The sequence below is a fragment of the Carassius auratus genome, chromosome 14, assembly GCF_003368295.1.
Source record: "Carassius auratus strain Wakin chromosome 14, ASM336829v1, whole genome shotgun sequence".
NCBI lineage: Eukaryota > Metazoa > Chordata > Actinopteri > Cypriniformes > Cyprinidae > Carassius > Carassius auratus.
The window spans coordinates 4,095,375-4,121,384 of NC_039256.1; the positions used below are offsets into that span (position 1 = coordinate 4,095,375).

Here is a 26,010-nt window from a genome sequence, read left to right on the forward strand (position 1 = left end):
TATGCTAATATAATTACATTTTTATATTGTACATTCTTTTGGAAAAAAATGTTTTATAAAAACAGACTGAAATTGACAATAAACAAAATACAGTCAGGTTTTGAGACATCTGATGAAACTTACTTTTAAAATGAAAATATGAAAATGTGAATAATTTTATATATTTTTTTGCAAAGATAAAGGATAAAATATGTTTGCAGTTACATATTTACAAGTTCACAATCAGGTATACTTAAGAAAAATAAGAGTAACAAAGAAAAAAATCCAGCTTATATTGTTGTGTTACCTTCTTCCCAACTGATGGGGTCGAAAGTATCAATGTGCAGCTTATGTCCAAAGAGAAATTATACTGAAGTCTTTTTACATTTCTACAAAATACCACCTGGTATTGATAGATGACACTTCTGAGTTACTTGCCACAGTAGAAATATATCTTTGTCTACAACATTATCTTTTAAAATTATGTTTTTCTGAAAAAATTTTACTTTCGCCCCTGCTCTCCCCATTTGTAAATAGAGCAGTCACTGTCTGTGTCTACACCGGATGTGAGAGCTGTCATCCATGCCCCACTGCGCTAAAAGTGTGTCTAAACTTGATGACATCACACTACAGTGTCAAATCATCTGAACACAGTGTCAAAACATTTCGTCATAAACAGAAAGAGGCATCAGTTCACTGATGGGGATCGTGTCCAGTGTATCCATCACTGTGTTCTGTTGTCTTTTGTTGGATCACGCCACTTGTGTCTGGTGTAGACCTGGCGTGCGTTTTTTAATGGGTTATGATACAGCCCTGCTTGTTTTTAATGTTTTTATTAAATATCTGTATTGACTGCATGGTCATATCATCGTATTATTTATGGTAGCAGTGTCTGTGATAGTAGCTAGAGCAGCAACAACTTCACCTCCATGCTCAGAGCAGATACTAGAAACACCACTCAGCCTTCACTCCATGCATTAGGTATTTCAGTATGTTTGAAATGTTATGTCCATAACGTAGCCTATAAAAAAATAATAAAAAAATAATAAAAACATAAAAATAACAGGAGAGTTTCAAAGTGGCTTAGGCTATTGTGTGTAAACTTTTTTTTTTCCCTATCACATGCCAAACTAATAACATAATAACCGATTATGATAATGTAGAAGCACTGTATGATTACATTTGTTTGATTGCATTATTGCTAAAGCCATGTGAATGTGCTGTATCTGTTTAAATCATGCTTTAACCCAAAAAATAATAAGTAAAAGAAACAGACAAACTCTTTAGCCTTTAACATCCCGCTAGCCTAAATATGTTTAACATTAATTCTTGCTGAATATGCAGTCATATTACGGGCTGTTGGCATGAATTGTACTCGTGATGGAGGCTCTTGGAGTGAGTGAAAACCACGACAGTCTGACTCTAAATATCCTCTCCTCGCTCCAGTCAGAAGCACCCTGCTCCGCTCATCCTCTGCTTGGCAGCATGTCTCTGTCAGACCCGCGGGGAGGGTTGAGCCGCTCTGAACTACGGGAGCCTGAGTGATGCATCGGTGGATGTTAAAAATAAAATTTAGTTTTCATTCAAACAAACTTATGTAAATTAGAAATTGGAGTTAATCGATAAAATCTACACTGTGTGCAGAATTATTAGGCAAATGAGTATTTTGACCACATCATCCTCTTTATGCATGTTGTCTTACTCCAAGCTGTATAGGCTCGAAAGCCTACTACCAATTAAGCATATTAGGTGATGTGCATCTCAGTAATGAGAAGGGGTGTGGTTTAATGACATCAACACCCTATATCAGGTGTGCATAATTATAAGGGAACTTCCTTTCCTTTGGCAAAATGGGTCAAAAGAAGGACTTGACAGGCTCCGAAAAGTCAAAAATAGTGAGATATCTTGCAGAGGGATGCACCACTCTTAAAATTGCCAAGCTTCTGAAGCGTGATCATCGAACAATCAAGCGTTTCATTCAAAATAGCAAACAGGGTCGCAAGAAGCGTGTGGAAAAACCAAGGCGCAAAATAACTGCCCGTGAACTGAGAAAAGTCAAGCGTACAGCTGCCAAGATGCCACTTGCCACCAGCTTTGCCATATTTCAGAGCTGCAACATCACTGGAGTGCCCAAAAGCACAAGGTGTGCAATACTCAGAGACATGGCCAAGGTAAGAAAGGCTGAAAAACGACCACCACTGAACAAGACACACATGCTGAAACGTCAAGACTGGGCAAAGAAATATCTCAAGACTGATTTTTCTAAGGTTTTATGGACTGATGAAATGAGAGTGAGTCTTGATGGGCCAGATGGATGGGCCCGTGCCTGGATCGGTAAAGGGCAGAGAGCTCCAGTCCGACTCAGACGCCAGCAAGGTGGAGGTGGAGTACTGGTTTGGGCTGCTATCATCAAAGATGAGCTTGTGGGGCCTTTTTGGGTTGAGGATGGAGTGAAGCTCAACTCCCAGTCCTACTGCCAGTTTCTGGAAGACACCTTATTCAAGCAGTGGTACAGGAAGAACTCTGCATCCTTCAAGAAAAACATTATTTTCATGCAGGACAATGCTCCATCACACGCGTCCAAGTACTCCACAGCGTGGCTGGCAAGAAAGGGTCTAAAAAAGAAAAACTAATGACTTGGCCTCCTTGTTCACCTGATCTGAACCCCATAGAGAACCTGTGGTCCATCATGAAATGTGAGATTTACAAGGAGGGAAAACAGTACACCTCTCTGAACAGTGTCTGGGAGGCTGTGGTTGCTGCTGCTCGCAATGTTGATGGTGAACAGATCAAAACACTGACAGAATCCATGGATGCCAGGCTTTTGAGTGTCCTTGCAAAGAAAGGTGGCTATATTGGTCACTGATTTGTTTTTGTTTTGTTTTGAAATGGGTATATATTTGTTTTTTGTTAAGTTGCCTAATAATTATGCACAGTAATAGTCCCCTGCACACACAGATATCCTCCTAAAATAGCTACAACTAAAAACCAACTAAAAACTACTTCCAAAAATATTCAGCTTTGATATTAATGAGTTTTTGGAATCATTGAGAACATGGTTGTTGTTCAATAATAAAATTATTCCTCAAAAATACAACTTGCCTAATAATTCTGCACTCCCTGTATTTATCACCCAGCCTTACTTGCTTGGTTTTATTTTGGATAATTGCATGTAAAAAAAAAAATAATTTATGGTGTAATGCATAGGCAAAATGTGAATTAATATTCATTCAACTGTTTGTGCAAAATTATTAATTTCGCATTAATGACAGGGCGCATTAATATTCAACAGTCTGTGAATTTTGCATTTCTCTCGTCGGAGAGAGACAGCACTGTGAATTTCATCTTGCAGGAAAACATTTGTTTATTAATAATTAAAATGTCTCAATTTTGACAATTAGCAGGCTACTTCTGCATGTGCTTTGTGGCAAACTTAATGCATGTGCTTGAGTGCAGAATATATTAAGACTTGATTATGTCAATTTAATATAAACCTCTGATTAGTTGAATATAACAAATGAACAACTAGAACTAGAAAAATCGTACGTGGGGCCAGACCATTTTTTAGTCTATAACCAAAACAACAGTCCTATATAAACCAGTTCAGCAAGTGAAAGCCTCATAAGACACTGTCAATATGAAAGCGCAAGAGATTCACACCTTTATCTGACCCCGACACGTCATACATAACTACCCCCAAAAACCCAAACCCCTCCAGCTGAACTGAACTCTGTCTGTTTTTTGGCTCTGAGGAACGGTGTGTTACTGGGCTGAAACATGCCTGCACTCAGCAGCACTACTCTTTGTATTCATTACGTTCTCGCAGCCCATATTATTATTTTCACAAGACCATAATGATAATAACAAATTATCAATTAATAAATTATCATTATTTTATGAAAATCATTGTTATTTGTGATCGTGGATGTTTGAGAAATGCTTTAAGACCAAGCGGAATCCTCTGTTCCCGCCTCAGAGCGCGCGGGACTCCACTCACTGACGCAGCTTCACTGTCTGCGGTTTGACTTTACTGAATCAGATTTAGTCGAATACACCTTATTGATCATGAGACCAACATTTAGCAAGGCAGGAAAACATTAATTCTTACGGAAGGAAGACGTATTTCATTGAGCTAAAGCTGTTAAATAGAGAGAGAGAGAGAGAGAGAGAGAGAGAGAGAGAGAGAGAGAGAGAGAGAGATGTTGTTATGCTCTAAAATCCAATGCCATTTGTAATTTCACAGTATTTTCACCACCTAAATCATTAACCTTTAAAGTAACAATTCTATAATGTTCAAATTTACTCAATCGTACTCAATTGTATTTTTTAATGACATTCTATTATTTATTTATTTTTTTATATTTCTAGCCTACATAAATAGGTGAACCAAAACAAATATTTGGATCATCCCTTATTTTTTACCTTATTTTCTTAAATAATGAACACTTATTTTCTACAAGAATAAACATGATAACATTACTATTTCACATAAAAAAATAATTTAAGCAGTTAAAACCGATTTTTAAACTTGAATTTTAATACTATTAAAGGTCCCATTCTACGTAATACCATGTTTTAAACTTTAGTTAGTGTGTTATGTTGTTGTTAGAGTCTAAAAATATCTGTAAAATTTTAAAGCTCAAAGTTCAATGCCAAGCGAAATATTTTATTTAACAGAATTTGCCTACAAAAAACGACCCGTTTGGACTACATCCCTCTAGTTCCTGCAGTAATGACGTCACTAAAACAGTTTTTTGACTAACCTCCGCTCACATGAACACACAAAAAGGGGGGCGTGGTCTTGTTGCACTCAGACGGAGAAGGAGGAAGAGCTGCATTTGTGTTTGTCGCCATGACGCTGTTATTTTCATCTCTGAGTCCAATCACCTTTGTTTGGCCTTCCCAGGGACGCTGTACTTGGAGATTAATGGTTACAATTTATGTTTAACTCGGTTCCCGACAATTATAATCCACTTGTAAAACTATGTGCAGCACATTTTGCTGAGGACAGCTTTCTCAATCTCAATCAGTTTAATGCCAGATTTGCACAAAGATTATTCCTGAAAGATGGAGCAGTTCCCTCTTTGTCTGGAGAAGGCGTTGTTTATGGACCACAACCGGTAAGTGTATTTTATTAAGTTTAACAGTTTCTGTAACTTATTACACGAAGGGCAACACTGTTTAGCTTTGTTAACTAGATGTTAGAGCGGTGCAAAAAAATTGAATGCGATTTTTAAGTGTTTCTCATCAGTAAAACACGTGCGTTCTAGCCCAATCGCGTTTCCAGGAGGGCCGCGTGCACTCAGCTGCTGTTGAATCACAACACAGGAACCGCTGGCACAATCAGAACTCGTCACGTATTTCTGAAGGAGGGACTTTATAGAACATGGAAGTCATCAGCCCGTTTTTATGACAGTGAAAATAGTGGTATACAGATAGGTGAATTGTGTGAAAAATACTGTTTTTTTTACACGCGAAACATGAACACATGTTATATTGCACAAGGTAAACACAATCAAAGCTTCAAAAAAGCACGAAAAATGGGACCTTTAAACTTTAAAATCTCAAGGTGTTTATAAATTAAAAATGATAAAATGTCTCAGTGCATGTTAAATAGCCTAAATGAACTAAGTTTTTTTACATGAACAATTCCTGTATAAAATGGGACAGCAACCTTTATATCAAACACTTTTTTAAATCGTCCACAGCTGAGCAACGCGGAGGCGGATATGCTCCAGAGCACGTGAAGTGAATATGTTGCACAGTCATTTTCAGATGCAATGAAAAAAAACTTTGATAGTCTAGATTAGGCCCATGCAGGCTCTGCTCGGAAGTATATAATAATCATAATTACTGTTAACCCAGAGTAACAAATTTTAACGGATTAATCACCTATTTTCACTGGCTACATGTTTTCGTTCTTTTTTTTAAACACGCTAAAAAATAAAGTTTGTGAGAGAAAAAAAATTATATGAGTTGTGTATAGGTTGCATTTTAACAGCTTAATCACCAACAAATAATTTAAATTTAACAAATACACAGAACCAAACAAGAATTAAAATGATATAATTCTAATAGATAAATATGATGCAGTATATAATAAGATAGGCTTAGCTATAGACAAACAAAAAATTATAATAATTTAAAGCTAAGCATAAGGTAAGGTTGGGCTCTCTCACTCGGGAAGAAACCCAAACGTTTCCGAATTTGTGATGTTGCCCATTTGAAGCTTAACTTTTATTCATGAGGTAAAATATGCTTTGTACTTCACATGTGTTTCAGTATCGATGGAAAAAAAAAACACATAATTAACAATATGTGGAGTAAGTTGACTGCTGCTAACGCTGAATGTCTAATGAGCGCCTGCTGTTTCCAGTGAATATGTGCACGAGGCACCAGCGCCATCAAACAACTGAAACAGAAAATACTAAATTTTTGGTCACAAGGCATAATTCAAAAATGCAAAGTGTTAGTAGTTTGAAAAAATCAAGAATAATAAAAGAGTTAATAATAATTATTGCTAAATGCTGCACCGTTCTCATTTCGGACTGCATATGGAACCTGAAGATTTTTTTTTTATACCAAGATTGAACCGAAATGTTTTGTGTAAAGGTCGTCTTAAAATTTTTGATGAGAAGACTGTAGCCTAAGACTATCCTTCATTTTGAAATTAACTCACTGTAAATGTTTTAATATGTATTAAAGATTTTACAATGTTATATCATAATGTTATTGTTGTTTTCCTTTTATCTCATTTTACAATTACATTCATTTCACTATCCGTCCCTTTGCGCCACCTGGTGGTAGTTTCGCGAATGACTTTAAAACGCGACTGAATTACAGTTACCACCGCAGCAGTAATGCCCATTTAGGCTGTCCACCTACTGGAACAAGAGCTCATTCAAATACTGAGGTGCTAAACCATTCATGGCTTTAAGTAATAAGCAAGATTTTTAAATCTATACTATGTTTGATAGTGCAGTGTTGACAGGACCGGGCTAATATGGTAATACTTCCTGATTTTATGAAGAACTCTTGCTGCTCCATTTTGGACTAACTGTATTTTGTTTACTAAGTGTGCAGAACAATCACCCAATTAAGCATTACAATAATCTAACCTTGAGGTCATTTTAGAATCAATAGTGTTTCAGATGTTTCTTCTAAAATACCTTAGGAGAAATTAAAGTAGACTGAAATGTCAAAGTTCTGAAAGAAAGGAATCCAAAATGACAGTGGGAGATCTCTTTATTTATTTTCACCTTTAATGGTCAGGACAGTAGAAGTAGAGCCAGGAAACAATTGGACAGATGATAAGGGAACAGGAGCAGGAAAGTACCTTAACTTGAGAATCATGTCTTTTTTATATATAGGCCTATAAATTGGAGAGCACGATTCTCTCATGATTCTAAAGAAAAAAAAAAAAAAAACTAAACAAAATAACAATTTACTAGTGGTTCTGACAAAATGTTTATTTCTCAAGTCAAGTTTTATATTAATTTGAACAAAATATCAATTTTAATTAAGGAGTCAGCGTCTCAATTCATAAAGACCTGTATCTAAGTTAGAATCTTTCGAATGAACAATTCGATAAATACTTTAACATGTGCAGTTGTCACCACCTCGTGGTGGAAGATGATATTGCGTTACAATTCATACACTTGTTAAGATACATTCGTTTTGATCACTACTGTGGAGAGAATAAGTTTTTATACCCAAACTATAAACTTTTATCCCAGTAAATGTTATCTTAATCTCTGTAACACAGAAATAATGATATGTGGTTGAAAACACTGTCTGTGTTGCTCTTTCTGGGTCAGCTGCAGCATGAACTATTAATTAACATGGGCAGCAACAAAACGTGCTTCTTGCGCTCCACTGACACTCGCGATGTGAAACAGTCGTAATATACATAGTGGAATCATTGTCATTCAGGAATAAGATCCCGTGGTTGTTTGAGTTGAGATTGCCATTTTTAATGATTAATCTTGCAGCTTTAATATAAACACTGCACATTGTTTTGTGAGGATATGGTCACATTCTCGCGAGACCGTAAATATACACATAGGATCTCAAGAGATCTCGTGTCACAAGATCTCATCACATTCCTATATATTAAGCATTAGCGATAATTCTAGCAGATCATGTGAGTCAAGCTTGCATCAGCTGATTATCAGATGATCACATTTTACTTATAGGACTATGACACCTATCATGACATTGTTATATAAGCACTATTCAGTATTATTCAACAGCTTTTTCTGCTTGCTCAGGAGCAACTTACCCTTCTCCATCCCCAACTCCTCCTTTTGCCACAGTCAGGCTTTGGCTTTCTGATATTCCTTGCTGAATCAGACTCCTTTATCTTGAATGATGTTGCACTTAAATATCAAGTACATTAATGATATCTGACATGTTCTGTTTTCTTTACCATAGGGGGGGCTATTATTACTGCTCTTCCTGCTCATTCATGACAGGCTACATGGATGGGCAGGGAGATTTTGCCTAGAACAGAACCATATTACCAAACCAAACTTTATGCTAAGTATTTATCATTTTGACGATAGTGGTCCTGACAGAAATGGTTTCCCGTCTACATAAAACAACTTCAAACAACTTCCTGGGTCAGTCCATATCAGTATCTCCAAATTTCACCTCCCTACGGGTAGGATGTGGTATTTCTAGGCTTGATTGCCCATTGTTCTGCCAAGCTAAAAGAACAAATCGAAGTTTGAAATCCCTTCCAAAAACTTGTGGACAGAACAGCAGCATGGCCTTCTCCAGCAGCAATGTATTCACCTTATTGATCCCCTTCGGTACAAAGGTCAGTGAATTTGCGCTGGGGCTTTGGGAAGGTTACGACCTTAAGCGTAGACCCACAGGGTTGTGACAGTCTTCAGGTTGTGGCGTTTTCCATGGACCCCATATGTCGTTCGACATAACTTGTAGTAACCGACAGATAAGGGACGTCTCGGTTACGTAGGTAAACCTTGTTCCTTGATGGAGGGAATAGAGACGTTATGTCCCCATGCCACAACCTTGAACTATTCGCTGTTGCCAGGACATGTTCTCGGCCCCTCAGCGTAAAACCTGAATGAGTGGATGCATGCTGTTGCCTTACATACCCCTAGGCATGGGGAGTGGCTAAGCATGTTAAATCCACTAGCCAATTTTCATAGCCGTTTTCTCTTAAACTCAGAGATGATTGGCCTCCCAAGTGAGATCCCATATGTCGTTCGACATAACATCTCCGTTCCCTCCATCAGAGAACCAGGGTTACATATGTAACCAAGAGGTTTTCCTTAGCTAAGGACTCTGATGGTCTCAAATTTATCTCCTTTAAAGCTTTCGAAGAGATCTCAACAACATCACACACTGTGCTCTGATTTTTCTCCTTAGCTAGATACTCTGGATCTCTCACATTTGTATCTTTCCAAAGTTTAGAAGACATCTCTGTCACGGTAGGAAATCCAGTGTTTCCTCCGTGTCATGTTTTGTGGTTGTTTTTGTACTTACGTTGTCTCCATGTGCTCGTTTAGTTGATTGTCATCACCTGGGTGTTGATTGTCTCGCTCCAGCTGATCCTCATCACACCTCAGCTACTTATACTCACCTCGCTCTCTCTCTGTTGTCAGATCCTCTCTCATGTCTCCGTGTCCTAGTTGGATTACCGTCTTCCGTGTTCGTGTGCTGGATTGGGTTCGTGTTGTCGTCCTCGTGTCAGTGTTCCGGTCTGTTCCTGGTTTCAACCATTGACCATCTTCACCTGCACCATCGACTTCACCATCCAGCTCTTCTCACGCCACCGTAGACCTTCCTTGCCATTGCCAACATTCTGGACTATCTTTCTAATAAACATCATCTGATTGCCTGCAATTGCTTCCTCCTCTTTTACCTGTCGTTACAGTAGGATCTGACCATCATGGAAGCAGCAGGCGATCCCTCCCCATCTCATCTGGAGGAATTTCTGCAGAGAGCCGTGGGTCGTATGGATCGCCAAGACAAGGCGATAGATGAGATGGGTCGAGCCTTCCAAGCAATGGTGACGAAGGTGTCCGAGCTCGCTCTCCAGACTCAACACCAACAACAACCGCCACCCGCTGCGCCTCCCACGCCACCCACACCGCCGATCGCCTCCGGGGGGATTTCCCAGCCCGAACCACGCCTCCCCATCCCTGAGAAATATGCGGGTGAGCCAGAGTTTTGTCGATCATTTCTGTCTCATTGTTCTCTGCACTTCGCCCTGCAGCCCCGCACGTTCTACACCGAGGAAATGAAGGTGGCATTCGTCTTGTCACTACTGACGGGAAGGGCTGCCCTCTGGGGGACGGCGGTGTGGGAAAACCAAGACAGCTGCTGTGCCTCGTTCCACGCCCTTTCGGAGGAGATGAGACGGGTCTTCGACCGCTCCGTCGCCGGGAGGGAAGCGGCTAGACTTCTCACGGACCTACGTCAGGAGGACAGGTCCGTATCTGATTACTCGATTGAGTTCCGCACCCTGGCGGCGGAGTGTAAGTGGAACGAAGAGGCGCAGTGGGATCACTTCCTGCATGGGTTGGCTGACCGCATCCAACAGGAGATCCGCGCCGTCGAGCTCCCCACTTCTCTCAATAGCCTGATCGACCTCACCATCAGAGTTGACAACCGACTCGATCAAGCCGCCAGACGGAGGGGGAGAGCAGTTCTCGCGAACAGACCGGAGGCTCAGTGTCAGCGCTCAGAGGTTGCGGTCAGCCCACCGGGAGATCTTGAACCCATGCAGGTGGGGCGAGCTCGGCTCTCCCGGGAGGAGAGGATCAGGCGGAGATCCCTGGGACTATGTTTATACTGCGGCAGCCAAGAACATCACATTCAGCGTTGTCCGGTAAAAGACCAAGCCCGATAGTAAAACGGAGGCTACTATCGGGTGGGATCTCTGCCAGGAAGACCTCATCTACATCGACACTCCTTCCGGTGAGTCTACGGTGGTCCACCCACGCACTCGATCATCACGCTTTGTTGGATTCTGGGGCAGAGGGTAGTTTCATGGACTTCAAGTTCGCTTGTAAGCTTAACATTCCTCTCACCTCCCTCAAACAACCCATTGCACCCTTTGCTCTCAACGGACACAGACTACCAGTCATCACACAGACCACCTTACCTGTTTCTCTCATCACATCTGGCAACCATACAGAGGAGATCTCATTTTACATCACGGACTCACCTCAATCCCCCATCGTTCTCGGTCACACCTGGCTCCAGAAACACAACCCCAGGATCAATTGGCGCCTTGGATCCGTGGTTAGCTGGAGCGAGGAATGTCATTTGTCTTGTCTTTTGTCTGCTGGTGTTAATGTTTCTGAGTCTGTGTTTCAGGGGGAAGCAGTGGATTTGGCTAGCGTGCCCGCGGAGTACCACGACCTGAAGGAGGTGTTCAGTAAGTCTCGTGCTGATTCTCTTCCTCCTCATCGTCCCTATGACTGTGCGATAGAGTTATTGCCAGGTACTTCTCCGCCTAAGGGCAAGTTATATTCTTTGTCTATTCCAGAGACGGCGGCCATGGAGAAATATATATCCAGTTCTCTAGCAACGCCCTTCTTCTTCTCCAGCGGGGGCGGGGTTCTTTTTTGTGGGAAAGAAGGACGGATCCTTGCGACCTTGCATTGACTACCGAGGGCTGAACAACATAACGGTAAAGAATACCTATCCTTTGCCGCTTATGTCTTCAGCTTTTGAGAGGTTGCAGGGAGCGTCCGTTTTCACTAAATTGGACTTACGTAATGCTTATCATTTGGTCCGCATCAGGGAGGGGGATGAGTGGAAGACTGCCTTTAACACCCCTAGAGGCCATTTTGAGTACTGCGTGATGCCGTTCGGGCTAACGAACTCGCCGGCAGTCTTCCAAGCACTCGTTAATGACGTGTTGCGAGACATGGTCGATCTGTTCATATATGTTTACCTGGATGACATATTGATTTTTTCTTCGTCTCTCCAGGAACACGTGCAACACGTACGACGAGTGCTTCTGCGGTTGCTAGAGAATGGATTGTTTGTCAAGGCGGAGAAATGCGTTTTTCATGCACAGTCTGTTTCTTTTCTAGGACACATCATTTCGACTGAGGGTGTTCGCATGGATCCTGAGAAGGTTAAGGCTGTGGTAAATTGGCCATCCCCAGAGTCTCGCAAGGCCCTGCAGAGATTTCTGGGGTTCGCCAATTTTTACCGGCGTTTCATTCGCAATTTCAGCCAACTAGCCGCTCCTCTGACCGCCTTGACCTCCCCTAGTTTGACGTTCAGGTGGTCAAACGCAGCTGAGGCTGCGTTTGCCAAACTGAAAAGCTGCTTTGTTTCAGCTCCCATTCTCGTCACCCCTGATCGCTCACGTCAATTCATAGTGGAGGTCGACGCGTCAGAGGTGGGGGTAGGAGCAGTGTTATCCCAACGCGCATCCTCAGACGGAAAGGTGCATCCATGCGCGTATTATTCTCACCGTTTATCTCCTGCAGAAGTTAATTATGACATTGGCAATCGAGAGTTGTTGGCAGTCAAACTTGCACTGGAAGAATGGCGTCACTGGCTTGAGGGGTCGGGTGTACCTTTCATTGTATGGACGGACCATAAGAATCTCGAATACATTAGAACCGCCAAAAGACTTAACTCCAGGCAGGCTCGGTGGGCATTGTTTTTCGGTCGTTTCGATTTTACACTTTCTTACCGGCCGGGTTCCAAAAACATCAAACCCGATGCTTTATCCCGTCTTTTTGAGCGTTCCGATCGTACTGCTACTCCCGAGCCCATTTTACCGGGGACCATCATTATCTCCGCGCTCAGATGGGAGGTCGAATCGAAGGTGTTGACTGCCTTAGAAGGGGTAACGCCCCCGGCTCGTTGCCCACCGAACCGATTGTTTGTGCCGGAGGGGTTACGGTCAGACGTTCTCCAGTGGGGTCATTGTTCCAGTGTTGCTTGTCACCCAGGGGTTAGTAGAACTAGATTTCTAGTCAAGCAATGATTTTGGTGGCCTGGTATGGCTCGTGACGTCCACGATTTCGTCTTGGCTTGTTCAGTTTGCGCTATTGGTAAGACTTCCAATCGACCTCCAGATGGGTTACTCTTACCGCTGTCTGTCCCTTCGAGACCCTGGTCCCACATTTCGCTAGATTTTATTACCGCCCTCCCGCCCTCTAAAGGCAATACGGTGATTTTAACCGTAGTGGACCGGTTCTCGAAGGCGACTCATTTTATTCCCTTGCCCAAATTACCTTCAGCCAAGGAAACAGCGGTAGCTGTCATTGACCACGTCTTCCGTATACATGGCCTTCCGACAGACGTGGTTTCTGACAGGGGTCCCCAATTTGTGTCCAAATTTTGGCGAGAATTTTGTAAATTGTTAGGAGCGACTGTTAGTCTTTCTTCCGGGTTCCATCCCCAGAGCAATGGTCAAACCGAGCGAGCCAATCAGGATGTCGAGAGGGTTTTGCGATGTTTGGCTTCCAATAATCCTTCGTCCTGGTGTCAGCAACTCTCAGTTGTGGAGTACGCACACAATTCTTTGCCAGTGTCATCTACGGGCATGTCTCCATTTAAGTGTAGTTTAGGGTACCAACCACCTAATTTTGTCAGTACGGAATCCGAGGTTTCGGTCCCCTCCGCACACGCACTAGTCCAGAGGTGTCACCGCACCTGGACCAGAGCTCGCAGAGCTCTGCTCCAGGCTAGGTCGCGCACCAAGGCTAAGGCCGATCGCCACCGGTCGAAGCCTCCCCGTTACGTCGTCGGTCAAAGAGTGTGGCTTTCTACCCAGAATATTCCTATGCGTTCCGTTTCTAACAAACTTGCTCCCAAATTTATTGGCCCGTTTTCTATTACCAAGATTATTAATCCGGTAACCGTGCGTCTTAGCCTTCCTCCGGCGTACAGGAGGATTCATCCCGTGTTCCATGTGTCCAAAATTAAATCGGTGATTTCTTCCCGTCTTAATCCGCCTGCCCCGGTTCCCCCCCCGCCTCGTCTCGTTAATGGGGAAACCACCTATTCGGTTAATCGTATTCTGGACTCTAGACGGAGGGGACGCGGTTTTCAGTACTTGGTGGATTGGGAGGGTTACGGTCCGGAGGAGAGAAGCTGGGTTCCTGCTCGGGACATATTGGATCACCACCTTATAGATGATTACAATCTACAGGTAAAGCAGGCTGGGAACGTCAGGTGACGTCCTAGGGGAGAGGGTACTGTCACGGTAGGAAATCCAGTGTTTCCTCCGTGTCATGTTTTGTGGTTGTTTTTGTACTTACGTTGTCTCCATGTGCTCGTTTAGTTGATTGTCATCACCTGGGTGTTGATTGTCTCGCTCCAGCTGATCCTCATCACACCTCAGCTACTTATACTCACCTCGCTCTCTCTCTGTTGTCAGATCCTCTCTCATGTCTCCGTGTCCTAGTTGGATTACCGTCTTCCGTGTTCGTGTGCTGGATTGGGTTCGTGTTGTCGTCCTCGTGTCAGTGTTCCGGTCTGTTCCTGGTTTCAACCATTGACCATCTTCACCTGCACCATCGACTTCACCATCCAGCTCTTCTCACGCCACCGTAGACCTTCCTTGCCATTGCCAACATTCTGGACTCTCTTTCTAATAAACATCATCTGATTGCCTGCAATTGCTTCCTCCTCTTTTACCTGTCGTTACAATCTCTACAACATCACACTGTGCTTTGTTTTTTTTTCTTTTTAGCTAGAAACTCTGGATCTCTCACATGTCTGTTCAAAAGTTTAGTTGAGAGATCTCAACAGCTTTACAAAGTGTGCACTGAGTATGTGAAAGGCAGTAAATGGGGGGGGGGGGCTATATTGAGAGAGAAATTATGCAGAAATAATTATAATGTTTCTTTTTACTGGGCGTTAATGTACATAGGCTCATAATTTGTTGTAGGAAATAGTAATTTACCAGATACCTCATTCAAAACTGATTTACAAAAAATATAACCTTAGAGGTTTTTTTTTGCTGAAAGGCAATTGACTAATTTGATTATTAATACATATTGTATGGTAGAAATGTTTGAGCTCTTATTGAAACATTTGACTTGCACATTTTGTAAAGTTATTGAGATCACTTCTGAAATTTAGAGGAGACAAATGTAAGAGCTCCCAAATCTTTAAATGTACAGTAGGATGAAATCTGAGCACAGTGTGTGATGTTGTTGAGACCATTTGAGCAGGAAAACTCAAGCAAAATATCCATTTGATCTTAAAGTAACCTCAATTCTGTCTTGGAAAAATATTTGAGATATTAAAGAGATTTCACTGTAGATTTTTCCAAGTAGATTTTTCCAACTGCAGCCTGGAGCAATGGGCGTGGCAAAAGGTGGGCGTGTCGAAAGGTTTCTCATTGGTGGAAAGTAAGGTAGGGGGCGTGGCAAAAGGTTTAGCGAAAACTGGCTGTTCCGCCTAAAGGCGAGCCATACTCTTAATCGCTATTGGCCTATAGATTAATAGAAAGCGATAAATTAAACACATAATCCTATAAAACCAATTGAAATTCATCCAATGTAAAAACTGCGTTAATGATGTAAATAATATTATTTTAAGTTACTTTCGAAAGTACCTTCAAAAGGGCTTACTGAGGTAATCACCACCGCACTTTTAGGTCTTAGTTTATCGATCATCAAAAACAGATTACAATTATTTTTGAGAATACAAACGTCTCTAAACAAGGTTAGTCGCACTTGCTGCTCTTAAATTAAAGTAATTTAAAGTCAGCAGTATTTGTTAACATTAGTGAACTAACAAGAACAAACAACCTACAGAGGTATGTTTATTAACTAACAAAGTTTAATAAATACCGTATCAAATGTATTGCTCATAGTTAATTTTAGTTAATACATCAGTCAACAAATGAATCTTTATTGTAAAGTGTTACACTAGAAAACCAGGTTTTGCCTGATAAAGAAAAATTAGTAAAAATTAAAAACTAATACATTTAAAAATTAGTCTGAAGAGTTTAGTAACCTTGTTTTAAGTGACATTAACCAATTAAGCAAACAGACACAGCTTTATCCACTAAAACGTTTATTTAGCTTTCAGTTTCAGTCACCAATTCAAGTAAAAAGATAGATATATAGATAGATAGATAGATAAACCACTCATTCATTAATTCATTCATTCATTCTGTAGTAGCAGTCCATAGAATAGAATCCAGCAAACTCTTTGTCTGAATAGAAAGCTGTGAAGACCACAGTATCTACAGCATCACACATCTGCTGAGCTCCAGCTCCACTCTGTGTGTCTTCCTCACATCTGGCCTGACAGACTTCCAGTCAACCATACCTACACAAGAGAAAAACAAATGATGAGAGATTAAAAAAATAATTTACCAATAAGTAGAATAAAATATCCAATAAAAAACGAAGCACAAGTGTTTGAGAGGGCACGTCTGCAGCCAGACCCTTCTCCATTATATTATAACACAACTGTACTACTGACTCTTCACTGAGTAACAAAAGTACATATGCTTCCTGTGCATGGTTTCTAAAAGAATGGAATAACAAAAAAGTTGACTGGCACTCATCTATACCACAGGTTATACTAATATTTACATTTATTCATTTAGCAGACGCTTTTATTCAAATCGACTTACAAATGAGGACAAAGTTGAAGCAATCAAAAACAACAAAAAGAGCAATGATATATAAGAGCTATAACAAGTCTCAGTTAGCTTAAACACAGTACACGTAGCAAGGGCTTTTAAATAATATAAAAAAGAAAAATAAAACAGATAGAATAGAAAAAGAATAGAGCAAGCTATTTGGTTAATGTGCATGTACCACTCCAACATGTTGAGTTAACTTCAGAAGAGTGAATGTCCTTCGAGTGCACTTTGGGCAATGGTACAGTCAAGGCATGAGGATCTAATACAAGAGGCAAATCATTCAGGATTAAAGTTACTGACAGTGCTTGTCTCGTCTTCTAATGTTGACCATGTGCCTCTGAAGGAAAGTCAGTGTCTTTCTCAGGTGTGGTGGATATGCAATGTTGAAAACAGAATACATCCAGAAGGCTGTTATGAAGCTTCATCAAGGCTGGTGCACTGACACACATTTGTTCCATCTTCTGTCACCACACTGAGCCCTCGGACTATGATTGACATTTTACAGTCAGTATCCATCAGGTGTACGGTAGGAAAGGTGTAGACGGGTCCCCCTTTCATAAAATAAATAAATAAAAAGAATAATATCAACAATAATAATAATAATAATAATAACAAGAAAAAATAAATAAATCACTTTTCAGATTCATCAGATTCTGTTGCATTCTCTTTGGCTCGGACGGTGTAGCTACATACACTGCAGAACTGCAGAAACAATCAGAAGCTAATGTATAAGGTTCACAATATACCATGCATTTCATGTTCTTGTATACACGGATAAATCTTGCATTGTTTTCTAAAACTATTGCTTTAAATTTTTAACAGATGGGCTAAAAAGGTACAGAATAATAAAATATTACCTGAAAAGATTTGATACAAGATATTTTACAGTTGATGAGTTTTTTCTTTAATATACTCACTCCAGCAGGTGTCCTGAAGTATGTGTTTTTTCTGAGTACATCCTCCACAGACATTCCTTCTGTGCTTTCTCAGCGTCTCCAGGAGAATGTTCCTGTCATGTGGTCTTTGACAGCCATGTGTCTGGATGTGTTTTCTGATACTCACTTTATAACACATTCACATGTGCTTCAACAGACACTGAATCCTGTCCAACACAAGCTTCCTTCATCAGAACAACAGAAACAGATCATGCTTAGACCGTGACATATATGGAAAACATCTAAATACTTACTGAACAAGGTGTTTTAGATGTAAAAAATAATAAAAACATTGAACTTCATTAACATTAAGATGATGGTCAGGCAGTGAAAACTTGACTGATTGTCATTTTCCAGCAAATAAAGATTACAACATCTTGTTACTACAATATTGTGTATGATTAATCGTCTCCAGATTGTGAATTGATCTTCATACAGTTGCAATAGAGATGGTAATAATTATTATACTTACAGGATGTATTCTGTACTCTCTTGTACAAAAAGGATGCAGATATAAACAATCATCTCTGAAGGATTTGCCGTCAGTGCGGTCATCGTTTTGTCTCACTGTACATATGTCTGTCAACAACGATAAACTAATTACTAAAGCTGCAAGATATAACGCAAAGGAAAAAATATCATCGTATTGTAACAAACTTATCTTAATATACATATTTGTGGTATATAAAGTATAGATAAACGTATAAACGATGAATAATTACCTCACGTCTTATCGCCGCCACCTTGTCGTAAGGAAATTACGTAAATGTATATTTAGCTGCTGATTGGCCAGCAGTAAAACTCCTTCCACCAATGAGAAACCTTTTGCCACGCCCCTACCTTTTGCCACGCCCCAACCTTTCGGCGCCTATTGCTCCAGGCTGCAGCTACCCCTGTCTCGATTTTTCTTCCCTATGGGAATTCCTCTGTTAATGTGATTTGGATGTCAAATGTTTTTGTAATATCTCACAGTACAGATATGCCTATTACAAATGAAACATCTCTAGTTGACTAGCACATTATTAATCTTGTTTGTAAGTGACAATCTGGCGCTGAAAAGTGTTGCTTTTAAAATCATGCTTAGTGCTCATTGCCACTGTTATCAGTGCCAGCGGCTAAATTCACAGACAATATACATTTAGTTCCAAATATTTTGATTATCTTGCCTTCATTCATAATTTACACAAACCATCATGGGGCGAAGAAAAATGTTGATGAGCAAACCTGAAATGCAGAGATTCTGTAACACATTTGCAAAATGTCCACCCACATTTTAGGTCACCAACTTGCCTGCCCACAAACACAGTAAAATTTCTATGTAGTAAACATCAATTCAAGAAGACGGTGTATCCTAATGCTGTGAGAGTAAATTCATCAGACTCCGGCTTGAGTTGGTAAGCTACAATCCATAGAATATCTTCTATGTATTGACAAGTCTCCAGGGCTGTCATTCTGTCATGGCATTTGGTGTTTCGTGTCCGACACACTCTGTACGTGGTAGACCAATCCAGAGCCATAGAGAGATTATTTTATGTTTGTGGATATAAGCATATCTGCTTCATGTCTGCAGCAGTAGCAATTGTAGCAGATCTATTCAAGACCAAACACATTCACATTTTCATGTACATTACCATGCCAAAATAGTTGTCATGATAGAAATATGCTTAATTAAATCAAAGCCTTTTGAAGTTTAATACTAACATTAGGCTGTTTTGCAATTCATTTGCAATTCCTTTTTTCATCCATAAATTTAAATCCTCTTAAAATTATAATTTCACTTTTTTAGATATTTTACTGTTCAGACACATAATTTAACTTCTTGCTTATAAAGTTTTTTTTTTCTCTCTGTGCTCCTATCTGTCCTCCCTATACACAAAGTACAAGACCACCAGGGGCCTCTTTGATCTCAATAGGGCTGTGATTATTATAATTTTTGTTCCGTTTTTTATTTATTTTTCCAGCGATTATGAAACATGACGCTAAAATGGTGCGCTGTTGGCCTTCCTACATAAAATCCAAATTAGTCAAATTAAAATAATAAACCTTTTGCCCTTTACCAAATAACTGAGTAACTTTAGAATCTGTGTATTTTTAATGTGTATGGAGAAGACTGTGCAGTGTTTTACTTTTACATTACAATCATCCTAAAATTGCTGTAATTGTTCGCTTGCAGTTATATTTCTTCTTCTTCTTCTTCTTCTGCCGCAAGTCTATGGCAGCCCATAGAACTGATTACAGGAAAGTTGTATAATTTGTATAACTCCAACCCTCTAGCTCCACCACTTGTCCAAAATGTCAGTATTTTTATGCTAATAACTTTTGAACCGTAAGCCAGAAAATGGAAATTATTTTTCCCTGTGAATCCCAATGAGTCGAATGAACCCCAAAATTCAGTTAGTTCAATTCAGTTAGTATTCAATTAAATTTTTTGCAATTTTCAATTTTTCTGGAAAACCTACTTTTTCGAACTCGTCCTAGATGGTTTGTCCGATTTTCACGAAAATTGGCTCAGATCATCTTCAGACAATGCTGGCAAACAGTTATGGAATTCAAGTTGATTCGTCGGAGCATTCTCAAATGACAGATGAACAAATTTGATGAAAAGCACGCAAAAATGCATGTGAGGATATATATCTCGGCAACAGTTTGGCATATTGAGACCAAACTTGGTGTGTGTTATAATAACCATGACCTGAGACTACCTGCAGTGTTTAGACGCAGTGCCAACTAGTGGTCAGGATATATAAAAAAAATGCATAGTTTTGCTTCAACTTCTGAATGGTTTGGCCAAAAATAACAAAACTGTCAAATGATATACAATTTTCCAGAGTCAGCCATTTTAGGTGTATTTTGCTTTATATTAAAAACCTAGTTTTCCGGACTCCTCATCAACCATTTGTCCGATTTTCACCAAAATCGAGTCAGATGATCTTCAGACTGTGCTCCCTTGTCAAAAAATCCTAAAGGATTCCAACAGGAAAATTGTAAAGGATTCTTATTGGAATTTCTATCATATTTTGGAACCATTCTTATAGGATTTCGTTAGGAATTGTCTAATAGGATATTTTTGTCTTGTCCTATTAGATTATTATTAGATTCCTTTAAGATGCCGTTAGGGATAGTCTTATAGGATATTCATTGTCCTATAAGATTCTTATCGGATTCCTATAGGTTTTATTACACAATTTCATAAATGTTCTGTAGGGTAATTTTTAAAGGATTTGATTAATTCAGTCCCTATTCATGTCTATATGTGAATTTGTACTTATTGATTTTTATTTTAAATCCCTAAAAGTAAAGAACCCTAAAGGTGCACTTTCCCACTGTATATTTTACTAACCAACAGAATTTCTGGATTGTATCTTACAGTTTACTTAAACTCACCTTTATGTAGACATTTTTCATTGTTCAACACATGTTGCACAAACCTGCAGTCACATTATAAAATGTGATTTGTGCACACAGCATGAGTGCACAAATTTCCAAGGCGCTGATATTGATTAAATAAAAGACAAAAAAAGCATGTTCTATTGTTTTATTTTCATTACTATTTCATTTAATTTAGTCTTCTTTCATAACTTGAATTATGTTGAATTTATTACCTTTTTGTTCTCTGTTCAAATTATATTCATTACAAGCTTTCACAAACAAACAATCAAACAATAACTATAAAGCAGTAACTGGGAAATCCAAACATTACACACAATCACTGTTGTGCTGTTTTGCCAACTTGCATTCGTCTGTGCATTTCTGGGAGATGACATTCTTAATTAAATTTGCTTCAACATTGAATTTATTTTTGTTGTAGCCTGTAAGAGAAAGAAATGAACAGAATGCAAATTTAGAACACATTACAATTACAGAGGAATGGTTTTAGCCATCTATGTTCACAACAGAACTATTTAACAGACTGAGCCTAAAACTAGTTTTCTTGACTTCTATTACATTTGATCTATATTCAATGTTTAATAATTTATGTATTCAATAAATGAAGGAGGGAACATTTAATTTAAAAGTCAGTAAAAGTGACTTTGTGCTTCTTTGGGATGGCTCAATAAAGTGATGTTCACTTGCAGAACACAAGCTTCTAAAGGGCACAAACATATGTCTGAAGTAATGAAGTTAAAGGGGCGCAGAGCCAGTGGTGGTTTTGTAGGCAAACATCAATGCCTTGAATTTTATGCAAGCAGCTATTGGTAGCCAGTTCAAACTGATAAACAGATCTGTGAATGTGCATTCTTTTCTGCTCATTAAAAAATTATCTGGCTGCCACATTCTGGATTAATTGTAAAGGTTTGATAGAACTGACTGGAAGATCTGCCAAGAGAGCATTGCAATCGTCCAGCTTGGACAGAACAAGAGCTTGAACAAGGAGTTGTGGCAGCATGTTCCGAAAGAAAGGGCCAGATCTTCTCGATTTTCAGTTAAGTAAATCTGCAGGACAAGACAGTTTTAGCAATGTGTTCTGAGAAAGTCAGCTGATCATCAATCATAACTCAGAGGTTTCTAGCTGTTTTTGAAGGAGTTATGGTTGATGTGGCTAACTGGATGTTGAAATTGTGATGAAACAATGGGTTTGCTGGAACCACAAGCAGTTATGTCTTGGAAAGCTTGATTTGAAGGTGATGGTCCTTCATCCAGCAAGAAATGTCTGTTAGACAAGCTCAGATGCGAGCAGCTACCATCGGATCATCAGGATGGAATGAGAGATAGAGTTGTGTCATCAGCATAGCAGTTGTATGAAAAGCAATGTTTCTGAATAAAAGAACCTAACGATGCCATGTACTGTACTGTAGACAGAGAAGAGAAGTGGTCCAAGAACTGAATCCTGAGTCACCCCAGCAGTTATATGTTGCGACTTGGACCCCTCACCTCTCCAAGATACTTTGAAGGACCTACAGTATCTGATAGGTAAGACTCAGACCACTGGAGTGCAGTTCCTGATATGCCCTTTGCCGGTAGGGTTGACAGGAGGATCTGGTGGTTAACGGTGTCAAAAGCAGGGGACAGATCAAGGAAGATAAGTATTGAAGATTTGGATTCCGCTCATGCCAATCTTAGGGCTTCAGCAACTGAAAGCAAGGCAGTCTCAGTTGAATGTCCACTTCTGAAGCCAGATTGGATGCTGTCAGGGAGGTCGAAAAAAAAAAAGGGGTTGAGGGTCGTTTTGAGGTTTTTATGAATGCACTTAATGGGCCCCCTGACAAAATTTTGCCCAGATCCCCCAGAAGGCTAGGACCAGCACTGTGCACAGCTGCATCTCTTTTGTGTGATTTGGAAGTTTAGTGTAGTATTGAAGAACTGATCATGAATCAATAATTTGTAAAAAGAAATTGAAAATATTAAATACAGTGCTCAATATGGACGGCCCATCCCAGCTCATTTTACAAAGGAATTCATTTTACCACATAATGATCAACTGAATCACCTCTGTCATTTTTTTTCTCCCAGTAGTGTTCTGTCAACACCTTGTCATTTTTATGGGAAAGCACCACTCAAATTGTCTGATTAGGGTTGGGTTCTGAATGAGTATCGTTTCTTGGCTTAAAGAAAATCACTCCACCTCTGTCCATCATTCTTTGAGGTCATTATTGGAAGAGAGTGTTTAGGTCTCTTCAGATGGGCTTACATCACTGCTCTAAACTAAGGCTGATATTGTTTGTAGATCTCCTGGGAATACAATGATGTCTGTGTATATCATTGGGCCATATAACAATGTTGTGAATGTTTTGTGCAGTATACTTTTTTTAATTGATATGGACCCTACAGATGATGTGGTCTTCATTTTCTAATGTCTTACTAACATTTCTTTTCTTTTCTTTTTGTCCATAATTGTGTAGAAAAATTCTTTATCACTCATTTTTATGTGACACAGTCAGTGATTTCTATGCACTGCAGGCTATTTTTACATCTTGTTATGTGTCCCTTGCATGAAAAGTGTTTCCCCATCTGGTTAGATAGTCACAGACTGGATTGTGTTTTGGTGACACAGCACAGCCAACTGAAAAACAGCTGACTTGAGCTGTGATCTGTTGTTTTATTTAATAATCAGAGAACGTTAGTCAGTCAAGGCAATATAGTTATATAAACTTCAATTCCTCTTCAAGTTCATCTGTCACACCTCATCCATTCCAGCTCTTGCTTGTTTCTCTCCATGGTAATATCGAGGAAGAGCCAGTAGTGGGGATTTTGAATCATCAAGTGACTTAAATATTTTAATTCCATTCACCAAAACTAATTTTAAAGCAATTCATTTAGTGACTCTTTTTATATATAATGTCATAATCATAGGGCTTTGTCATACACCCGGCGCAAGGTGCAGCACAATTTTTTATTTATTTTTTGATAGTTACAGCAGTTCTCATTTCCTCATCCAGCACCGCTTTGTTTAAATAGCAAATGCATTTGCACCCATTTGTGATGCTTTAGTTGCTATGGTATGGAATATTAATGGCGACAATTTATTAGCCTACTGGTATCTAATTTTTAAGACTTCAACTATATACTGTATAATAAATCAGTAAAAAGTCATATTGACTGAATCGTTGTAGGCAGTCGTACAAAAAGGATGTTTAGGTATTTGTCCCGCCCCTCCTTTATTTACGGCTGGGTACTTAATTTATGTTATTCAATATTGAAACACCACTTAGAGGAATATAAAGCTGTAAGCTTGTTATTTTTATTTGTTTATATGTTTCTCAGCAAGCAGAGGAGTGTGCCAGCCTAAAGTGAAGCATCAGGGACAGTGGTTACATAGACTGCTGGGTGTACGAGCGCAGTGACTCTTTCTCCCTGCCGAGGCACGCACGAGACGACTCAATCGACAGCCTGGACTCCATCAGCTTGTGTTCCCATCAAACCCCCTCGCCTGATGGCCTACTTCTTCATGGCTACAGCGATGGTAAGTATAGCCCACACATTAAAACAGAATCAAAAAACTTTTAATCTTTTAAATATTTTAAAAGATTAAAATTTGACAACCATTGTACATCTGCGAAACAACAAACACATTTTTCCTAAAAATCCCCACGGAAGAGAAAGTGTGAAAGCTCTTATCCATGGTTTGAAACTGACCCAATGCTAAGCCCTGTTCCCTGTTTTGACTGCTGCTAATGTTGACTTTCCTAAATAATGCTTGTTCAACAATAAAAGGTACATGGAGAAACTCAGTTGCTTCAGAATTAAAGCTGAAACTCATTGCGCTGTCCCGTCTTTAATTGCCAAACACATTGTTTCCCATGACTGTATGTTCACTCGTGCCTTTGATAACTGCACATTGTTTTGTCTGACTGTACATCTAACGTCAGCACGCTGCACCTGCCTCCACTAAATTGCATTATATTTGTCCCATATTGTCATTTAATATACATACTGGCTTCAACTTGGACCACTAAATAAATAGACTGCTATTGTTATGTAAGTATGAGGGTTAGATTATTTAGTGTACAGGTCATTTCAAGAGTGATAAACAAAGTGATAGAAAATATTTATTTAATGCATTTTAAATGTTTAAAAATGTGGAAATCTCTCATTGCATCACACCATCTCCTGAATGCATTATTATTTGTAAAAAATGGACTTTATGGAGAGTGTGTATACATGTTTAAGTTTAACTGTTTATATTTCATTAATTAAGGGAAATTAACAAGTATCTCAGCCCTAAAGGGTCTATTTGGCCAACAACCTTATTCCTGCTTGAAAAGCCAAACGTTATTGATAGGTGTAAAAAACATTGTAACAATGTTCATTGTGTAGGAAGGAAGACGGCAGGGTCGGCTGTTACTACTGACTGCTTTATTTAAAAAAATAATAACAAAACAAAAGGGCACGGAAAATAACAACTGATAATCAATCAATCAATTACCTTTATTTATATAGTGCTTTAAACAAAATACATTGCGTCAAAGCACTGAACAACATTCATACGGAAAACAGTGTCTCAATAATGCAAAATGATAGTTAAAGGCAGTTCATCATTGAATTCAGTTATGTCATCTCTGTTCAGTTTAGATAGTGTCTGTGCATTTATTTGCAATCAAGTCAATGATATCGCTGTAGATGAAGTGACCCCAACTAAGCAAGCCAGAGGCAACAGCGGCAAGGAACCGAAACTCCATCGGTGACAGAATGGAGAAAAAAACCTTGGGAGAAACCAGGCTCAGTTGGGGGGCCAGTTCTCCTCATAACATAAATTCCGTGGTCCAGGAGTGTAGCAGCCAGCAGTCCTTCTCTCTTTCCCCTGCTCCTGTTTCTCCTGGTGTTTTATACTCTCCACGCCAATTACTGCAAGCAGAGACAGGTGTTCGTTATTTGCGCTTAACCCACTCACTCACCGCGCGTCTCCTGATGCTCTCCCCCGCTGCAGGGTTCGCTAAACCATGCCCCCCCCTGCCACATACCCCCACCGCCCGACTCAGGCCTGTGAACCACCTTGAACTTAAAAGGCTCTAAAGCTAGATACCAACGAGTGATCCGCGCGTT

General features: G+C 39.7%; 1 protein-coding gene and 1 long non-coding RNA gene across 5 annotated transcripts in view; one reads left to right on the forward strand and one right to left on the reverse strand.

The window, feature by feature from the left end:
* The window catches only part of limch1b (LIM and calponin homology domains 1b), a 241,614-nt gene that overhangs the window by 40,600 nt on the left and 175,004 nt on the right, over positions 1-26,010 (forward strand). Inside the window, exon 3 of the mRNA XM_026279634.1 lies at positions 24,232-24,430. The gene's annotated coding sequence lies outside the window, so the exon portion shown is untranslated. The remainder of the gene's footprint in view (positions 1-24,231; positions 24,431-26,010) is intronic.
* Positions 15,791-18,283, reverse strand: LOC113113452 (uncharacterized). Of its 4 annotated transcripts, none has more exons than XR_003293586.1 (4): positions 18,002-18,262; positions 17,512-17,714; positions 16,895-17,145; positions 15,791-16,272 (listed from the first exon to the last, which is right to left on the reverse strand). It is a non-coding gene; the product is annotated as an uncharacterized LOC113113452 (long non-coding RNA). The 4 variants fall into 4 exon arrangements; XR_003293585.1 differs by lacking the exon at positions 15,791-16,272 and having other exon boundaries at positions 16,644-17,145; positions 18,002-18,108; positions 18,252-18,283; XR_003293584.1 differs by lacking the exon at positions 15,791-16,272 and having other exon boundaries at positions 16,644-17,145; positions 18,002-18,138; positions 18,252-18,278.